At 36.5% G+C, this 9053-nt stretch overlaps 1 pseudogene; it reads left to right on the top strand.

Moving 5' to 3' along the window:
* Positions 1–292: 292 nt before the first annotated feature.
* LOC100617322 (alpha-enolase-like) lies at positions 293–8357 on the top strand (annotated as a pseudogene).
* Positions 8358–9053: the final 696 nt, after the last annotated feature.

Raw genomic sequence — 9053 nt, 5'->3', positions numbered from 1 at the left:
CTGCTTTTCTTGGAAAGATCTTGTCATATTCTTCATATAATTTCTCTACCTTATTTCCTTAATAATAAGTATCTGTGAATATGCTTCAATTATTCAACTTTCTTCAAATGCTATTAATGAGTGCCAAATTGTGAAATAACAAAATGTTTCATAAAATTATGTTTATTATTGCCTTTGAACAATTAAGAAAACCACCTCTGCCAACCCCTTGATTTGCCTCTGCAAGAACCTATAAGCCATTCTTCCTTTTAGACACCATTTCCTTTTGTCTTTAAGCTGAACTTTAGAAAAAATGCTGCCCATCATCTCCAGCCCCACCAAGTATGTGGTCTGCAGGTATTTCCCATGACCTTTGTATAGTTCTTTGGGAACCCTAGTTTCCATAGCCACCTGAGGTCAGGAAATGCTGGTGCCTACCTAAGCACATTAGAAATGAAAACAATATCAAGAAGCACAAAACACTCAATATATAATTAGCAATGAGAGAAATATTCCCAAGAAATATGTCACAGTGTGATAGATTTCCATTTTGTTCCTAAAAGTTTTCATTATGAATTTGTACTGTTCAAAAGCCTTCAGAACTTGAAAGAAGAGATAATTACCAACAAAATTTATAACTAAAAAACTTTAGCCTTAGCTCTATTGAATAAGGAATTAAAATGTACTTCTTGGGAGATAACATTTTAAGTGGTAGATAATTAAAATTGGGAAGCAATCATTTGAACACATGATCTATATAGACAGAAATACTGAACATGTGATTTCATTGATATAGGGAACTCCTGGATGAGTAAACTGCTCTACCAATAAAGATCAGCATACTCTTTGCAATTGTCCCTTCCTGGTTGTGCTTCTAACTTCCCAGATTTCAACACTGTCACCTTCATTTCTTCCCTTCCTGTAATCGCTCCCCAACATTTTTTTTTGTCTATTGTGTTCTTCCATTAGAATGTAAGCTCCATGAAGGTGCTGTCTTCACTTTTATTTGCATCCCTAAGGCTTAGCATAATGTTTGGTACTTAATAACTGCTAAATAAGTACATATTACTTTTATCATGTAGTCTAAGCTATCTGCTTAGAGCAGCACTAAGTTGTGACTTGTCCAGCATTACACTGGCAGTATGTGTCAGTGGCAGAATTAAACCTAAATCATTCCTTCCAGGTCCAAAACCAGCTCTCTATCCACAATATCAGTGATGGCAAGCCCTTTAGAGACCAAATGCCCAAAATGCAACCCTCATGTTGCATGTGAAGCCCCCACCTTACCCCAGACAGGGGAGGGAGGAAGGGCTCCCCTTGGGCTTCCTGACAGAGGGACAGGTGATGAGAGAAATGTCCTCAGCAGAGCATGGAGAGGGGAAAGGGAGCAGCTCCCTCTGGCATGCTCTGACACACAGTGCCATAGGTTCACCACCATGGCACTATACCATGGTTGCCTTTATCTGCCATCCAAATAAGGGGGATGCTTAATAAGAAGATAATTAAGAAGATAAAAAGAGCTCATTTTGAACAATGGTATAAACAAATGCATTGATTACAGAATCTGGAATTTCATGATTGTCATTTCAAGATCAATATCATAGAAAGAGATCAACTATTTACAAGCCCCCACCATTTTTATTGCTCCTAACAGGTATGTTCTTCTTTGAAACTTTGTTTTTAAATATTTCTAACACCCTATAGAGTCATAAGGAGTTTGGTCGTACAGAACTCAAAGACCTTGAGTAGGTGGAAAGAAAAGTTTAGTAGGGGAAAGGGCTATCTAATGTCTCTGAGAAGAAGGAAAGGAGACATTTGGAAATTAAGGAGATGTAGGTAAAAGAGGAAATATCAATTAAAATTATGTAGAAAGAAGAAAAGAAAAAAGTTAGATAAAATGGCAAAGTGCTTTAAATTGATTCATTCATTACAGAGTAAAGAAAAGGTTGTGCCAGATTTACAGAAAAATAAAATGAAAAATCAACTTCAAAATAGTTCCTTCTTAGAGACATTAGAAACAATGATTTTTAGTAAATGAAAAAGAGGTTTTCTGTGCATGATCAATTAGATTCAATGAAGATTCAGCCAATATATCTCAAAGTACACATAAAGTATCTATATTAAGCATATATTATATTGTGGGAACAGCTAGGTGGCTCAGTGGGCTGAGGTCAGGCTCAGAGACAGAAGGTCCTGGGTTCAAATTTGACCTCAGATACTTTCCTAGTTGTGTGATCCTAGGCAAGTCACTTAACCTCCATTACCGAGACCTTACCATTCTTCTACCTTGGAACCAATACATAATATTGATTCTAAGATAAAAGGGAAGGAATAAAAAGATGATATACAATATTGTATTAACATATAAAATAAGACCAGATTACTCAAATCCTATATAACCAGATAGGTGGTACAATAAATGGTGTTGGAACTGTAGTCAGGAAGATCTGAGATCAAATCCTACCCAAGATACTTATTAGCTGAGTCGTCTTTCATAACTTAGGCTCTTCTGACCTTCCCTATCTTCTTACATCTTACTCCCTGGCATATGTTCTTTGATTCAGTGACGCTGGGCCCCTTTAGCATTTCTCCCATTCCTGGAATACTCTCTCTTCTTTACCCTGGCTTCCTTTTAAGTTTGAATGAACTAAAATCTCACCTTCTATAGAAAGTCTTCTCCAACACTTTTAATTCTAGTTCCATCCCTCTGTTAATCATTTCCTAATTATTTTATAGCTTGTTTGTATATATTTGTTTGCATGATGTCTCCCCATTGGATTATAAACTTCTTGAGGGCAGAGACAGTCTTTTGCCTCTTTTTATATCTCCCAGCACTTAGCACAGTGCCTGGCACATAGTATGAGCTTAATAAATGTTTATCAGTTGATTTATTGACTGTTAGCAAGTCTCTAAATCTTTTCTTCAGTTTCCTTTCAATATCAGGATGACAATAATCATACATAGAGCCTCCAAGGCTATTGTGAGGAAAAAATATAAAAATGCTTGTAAAGCATTTTGTAAACCTTAAAGCATTATATAAATGCTAGTTGTTGCTATTCTTTGGGGTACTGTTAAAATAATTATAAGATTAGTTATTCCAAATTCTGTGTTGTAGATTTTCAGATTGGACACAATTATTGCCTTTTCATCTGGCCACATTATTAAAATCTTAGAAAAACAAAAGGTTAACTTGGAAATGTAATGTGGGTTCTCATGGGGACTTTTATAAAGTAAAAATAAAAGGTGGTCATGACTGGATCCAATTCTTCTTAACCTATGCAGAGGAAGTTAAAGTGCAATCTCTGACAAAGTTGCCATCTGTTGGGAATTTTATTCAGTTGTTTAAGTCGTGTCCAACTCTTCATAAGCCCATTTGGAGTTTTCTTGGCAAAGATACTAGATTGAGTTGCCATTTCCTTCTCCAAATCATTTTGCAGATGAGGAATCTGAGACAAATAGGATTAAGTGACTTGGTCAGGGTCACACAATTTTATATATATTATAATTATATTATAGCTATGTAAATATACATGGATTTGCAATAATATATGTACTCATATGTCAATGGTACATTTTTATTAATCACAATATCTATATACATTTGAAATGGCAATTAATACAAATGCAGGTTGTGAAGAATTATTTATTTTCACTACAAGTACAATGAAAAAGCCATGGATAAAAAAGTATGCAACTGCCCCCTGCTCAAAGTGAATCAGATTAGCTCTGTGATTGAGTCCCTCCAAGAATACAAGCTTGTCCAGTCAAATGAGGAGAGAGAAAATAGAGTAACTGGCTTCCCATTGTTATGGGGAGATTGAAGATACTTTAATCTAAAAAAATCAGATTTCAGTTAAGATTTTCTTGATTCGGAGCCTGGTGCCACCCAGATGCCCCAATTATGAATAGCAAATCTTAACTTTCATTTTATAAATAATCCTTCTATTTATAAAAGGAAGTCAAAATTTGAAACGTTTAAGAGAAAGTCAATAAACACTTATTAAGTGCCTACTATGTGTCAAGTTCTATACAATTGCACATTGCATCAGTGAAACAAATTGCAATAAAAGGATTTTGAGTGGCTATCTCATCCATTACTTTTTCAACCAAGACCATATCTAAATAATTCCACACATAGTAAAAATAAGCCATCATTTTTATAATTCTTTTTAAAGAAGAGAACTAGAATTTCCCTTATTGATTCATTCTAATTTTATAAAAATTTTCTCAAGTTTAAATCTCATCATTCAAAATTATTTCCTCTTATTTCACCTTTGGAAGAGACAGTGAATAATCAGACCACCATATTTTGTAACTAAAGGCTTTTATAAAGTAGAATTCTATTACATTATCATTTGACTTCTTTCCCAACTAGGTCTCAACCAATATATGCATTTAGAAGGCACATCAATGAAATCACAAATGCAATGGAGTACAGAAGTCCCAAAACTGTACACTGTCCCCTGAAACTATTTTCATCTTCTGGATCACTACAACTCCTGTGTCAAATTCTTCCCCTCCTTCCCTTTCTCAGCAAATTCAAAATGCATATTAGAAATCCCTCAATACCTTCTATTGCTACCATTTCATTTTATGGATGAGGAAACTTAAGCTAAGAGACATTAGAAGAATAATCCTTGCCCAACATCTAAAAGGTAGTCATAGCAGTGTGAGGCACGATTTCAACCCATGATCTCTAACTTCAAACCCTATGATCACATGGTATGACCATACCACACTACTTGATTTTCTATTCCAGTAGGCAAATCATTCAGCATTTTGTGCAAATATAATAGCAGCTTGTCACTGGTAAAACTATAAACTAGCACATTTTGTCAATTACTAGAATATTTGCTTTGTCCTCCATATTTACTGGAACTTAAATCCTCAATGGCCTTTATTTCAGCTGACTCAATGCAGCAAATTGCCTATTTTTAGATGTGTATTCTCTCTACCAGAGCTCAGTCACTGTTGGCCTTGAATAAGGTCTAACCTAGTTGTTTTCCTACTTCTTTTCTTAGACTTTCCTTGATATTTGTTTTGAAATATCAATATTTATTTGGAGGGACTTTATGTGACTTCTAATCAGTAGATCTGAAAAAAAAACAGTATAATGGAGAAAACACTAACTTTTACTCAGGAAAAAACAGGTTCAAGTCCCATATTGCATACTTACTAGCAAATCAATTAACCTCTGTGGACCTCAGTTTTCTCATCCATAAATGGAAGAGAGTGAAATCAGCTTCTGAGGTCCCAATGTCACTAAACTGTGGAGTCTGAAGGGTAGTATTAGATGAAAGAAGAATGGAAATATAGGAAGTAGAGAAAGGCGAGGTAACAGAGGATTTTAAAATCAAAATACAGACTTTTACATTTGATCCTGGGGGCAATAGGGAGCCACTAGAGTTGATTGAGTAGGGGATAGAGTGGTCAGGTCTGTGCTTTAGGAAGATTAATTTGATAACTTAGTGGGAAAGAAAATGTAATGGATAGAAAGTTGAGAAGGAGAAACCAACCAACCAGAAAGCTATCCCAATAGTCCAGGGGTAAGGTAATCAGGGCCTGAACAAGGATGGTGGCAGTGTCAAAGAGAATGAGGCATATACAAGAGATTTTATGGAGGTAGAAAAAATAGAAAATAACAATTGATTCTTTATGACCAAGGTGACACTGAGTAAGGAGTTGAAATGATGTCTAGGTTACAATAATAAGTTAGAGAATCATAACCAACATAGTGAAGGACATAATATTCATACCATATAATCATTTAAAGCAAGTTCAGATGTTATAGAAAGGAGTCTTAGGAAGGACTTGATAGCTCTTTTCACATATTTGAATGACTGCTATGTAGAAAAGTGATTGGATGAATTCTGGTTATCCCCATAGGACAGAACTGGGAACAATGAGTACAAGTTTCAAAAAGATGTATTTATGTATAATTAAATCTATCCAAAGACATAATATGCTGCCTTGGAAGTCAGTGGATTCACCTTCCCGGAAAGTCTTTAAAACATAAGACTGAGTGAGCATATATTGGGCCATATATTGAAGAGAGTCTTGTTTGGGAATTGGGAGGATTAGAGGGCCACTGTAGTTCCTTCCAACTTTGAGATTTGATTATCTTACTCTTCACAATTCTTTTATCTGTCTGAAAGAAAGAACAATAGCAACATCTTTATTCTATAATTAGGAATTCAGACTGACCCTTCATCCTCAGTTCTCTAAGCCCAACAGAGGAAGCTCCAATCAGAAATTCATCACGTCTGTTCTCAAGATCCAGACAAACTCCCATAGAAACCCCATCATTTGGAGATCCAACCATTCTGGCAGGCAATTTGGAACTATGCCCAAAGGGTGCTAAAAGACTGTTTGCCCTTTGATCCAGCCATAGTACTGCTGGGTTTGTACCCCAAAGACATAATAAGGAAAAAGACTTGAACAAAAATATTCATAGCTGCACTCTTTGTGGTGTCAAAATTGGAAAAGATGGGGTGTTCATCAATCTTTTGGTGATGGAATACTATTGTGCCCAAAGGAATAATGAACTGGAGGAATTACATATGAACTGGAATGACCTCCAGAGCAAAAGGAGCAGAACCAGGAGAACGTTGCACACAGAGACTGATACACTGTGGTACAATTGAATGTAATGGACTTCTCCATTAGTGGCAATGCAGTGATGCTGAGCAATTCTGAGGGACTTATGAGAAAGAGCACTATCCACATCCAGAGAAAGAAGCATGGGAGTAGAAACAACAAAAACAACTGCTGGATCACATAGGTCAATGGGGATATGATTGGGGATGTAGACACTAAACAATCACCCTAGTGCAAATATCGATAATATGTTAATAGGTTTTGATCAATGACACATGTAAAATCCAGTGGAATTGTGTGTTGGTTACAGGGGTGGGGGAAGGTGAAAGGAGGGAAGGGAAAGAACATGAATCATGTAACTATGGGAAAATATTCTAAATTAATTAATTAAATAAATCAATAAACTTTAAAATTAATTAAATTTTTTTAATTAAAATTAAAAAAAAGAAACCCCACAATTGAAGATGATCTCCACATTGCAAAAGGTCTCTTTTACCTTATTACACCCAGGGAAGCTCCTACTGGCATCTATGGAATGCTAGAGCTCCAAGACAATGATAAGGCCTGCTTGGGGGCAGAGAGGTGTCTCGGGGGATAGAGAGCCAAGTCTAGGGGTAGGAGGTCCTGGGTTCAAATCTAGATTCAGGCACTGCCTAGTCATGTGACCCTGGACAAGTCACTTAACTTCTACTGCCTAGTCCTTATTGCTCTTCTGCCTTGGAACCAATACAAAGTATTGATTCTAAGATGTAAGGTAAAAAGTTTAAAAAAAAAAAGTTCTTACCCCTGGGGAAAGATCTCTCAAAAGCAGTTATGTATATGAATAAAACTATTACCCTGGTCCTGATTAGCGAGAAACAAAGTGTCATGGAACAAGAGAAAATTAACAAATTGATGCTAGATACAGCACTAAGAATAAATCTAAATTTGATGCAAATGCTATATTTGGAATGTCTTGGTTGTTTGTAAGCCCAGAGCTCCTGAGAAAGGTGTCTATCCACACTTCCCTATCGCTGACATTGTAAGCAGTGATGAAGTCATCCTATCAATTCTGGTCTTGAATATGATCAACAGTGGCTCCCATGCAGGAAACAAGCTCACAGTGCAAGAATTCATATTCCTCCCTGTCACCACAGCAAACGTCAAGGCAGCCATGAGCATTGGAGCGAGCAGAGGAAATATGATTTGGACTTCAGATCTCTTGATGACCCCAGCAGATATATCAGATTTGTAGAAGACCTTCTTCAAGGACTCTCGATTGGTGTCTCTTGAAGATCTTTGACTAGGGTGATTGGGAAGCTTGAAAGTCCTTCACTGATAATGCAGATATCAAGGTGATAGGGGAAGATCACACAGTGACCAATCCTTAGAACATCGAAAAAGCTATGAATGAAAAAGCCTGCAACTGCCTCATGCTGTAAGTGAATGAGATTTGCTCTATGACTGAGTCTCTCAAAGAATGCAAGCTAGTCCAGTCGAATGAGGGGAGAGATAATAAAGTAATGAGTTTCCCATTGTTCTGGAAAGACTGAAGATATTTTCATGACAAATATGGTGGGGGATCTCTGCCTGAGCAGATCAAAATTGGTGACCCCTGCAAATATGAGCATCTGGCCAAATATAATTAGATTCTCAGAACTGAAGAACTAGACAGCAAGATTAAATTTGTTGGGAGAGAATTCCTCAATAGGCCAAGAGGCCCCAGAGCTAACAAGCAGGTGTCACTTGTTCTAGTCCTAGGAATAGGTAGTTCCAAGTACCAGACCACTCTCTTTTGCTGACCAGGTGCCTCTATTGCTTAATTTCTCTCTCACTTCTACCTCCCTGTGATGTACTCACTGCTTTGTTACAGCAATTTCATCAGACTATACCTGATCACCTGGCACCATGTTGGAAAATTTCACTTTGTAATATTGTGACTGGGCAAGAAAGACTTATCCTCACTCCCTCCTCCACGTGTCAATGTGTGGAACCATATATTTGTGCAGTGGTCCCTAATGAGCCCACAGGCCAAATCCTTACTGGTTACTTGTAGAATAAAAGTTTTCAGTAACACACTGGAGAAAAAAAGAAAAGAAAAATCAGATTGGATATTTAAGTTCCTTGATCAAGGTGATAGAGCAAGTTAATAGTACCAAAAAGAGAATTCAACTTTCCCAGTTTTGAATCTTATGCTATAAAGTACTATCAACAACACAAACTATGGGAAATAACAAAAAAGCATATTCACAGTCTATCCTCCCAGAAGATATCATTGAAAAAAGGAGATAGAGTAAAAGTAAAATAAAATGAATCAGGAACAAGTAAAAATCAATTAAAATTCAAAGTAGAGACAAACAAGAAGAAAAATAACCAAGAGCTACTGAAAGAAATCACAAAACTATTTAATGGGTCCACTACAAATTCATATTATCTAACCTCAGATTGGCCCTCACTGTTCCTTGGCAATCTTTTTATTCACTTCTTATCTATTTCTT

This window comes from Monodelphis domestica, chromosome 3 (genome assembly GCF_027887165.1).
Source record: "Monodelphis domestica isolate mMonDom1 chromosome 3, mMonDom1.pri, whole genome shotgun sequence".
Taxonomy (NCBI): domain Eukaryota; kingdom Metazoa; phylum Chordata; class Mammalia; order Didelphimorphia; family Didelphidae; genus Monodelphis; species Monodelphis domestica.
The sequence above is the reverse complement of the archived record's forward strand: the minus strand, read 5'-3'. Positions and strand labels throughout refer to the sequence as shown.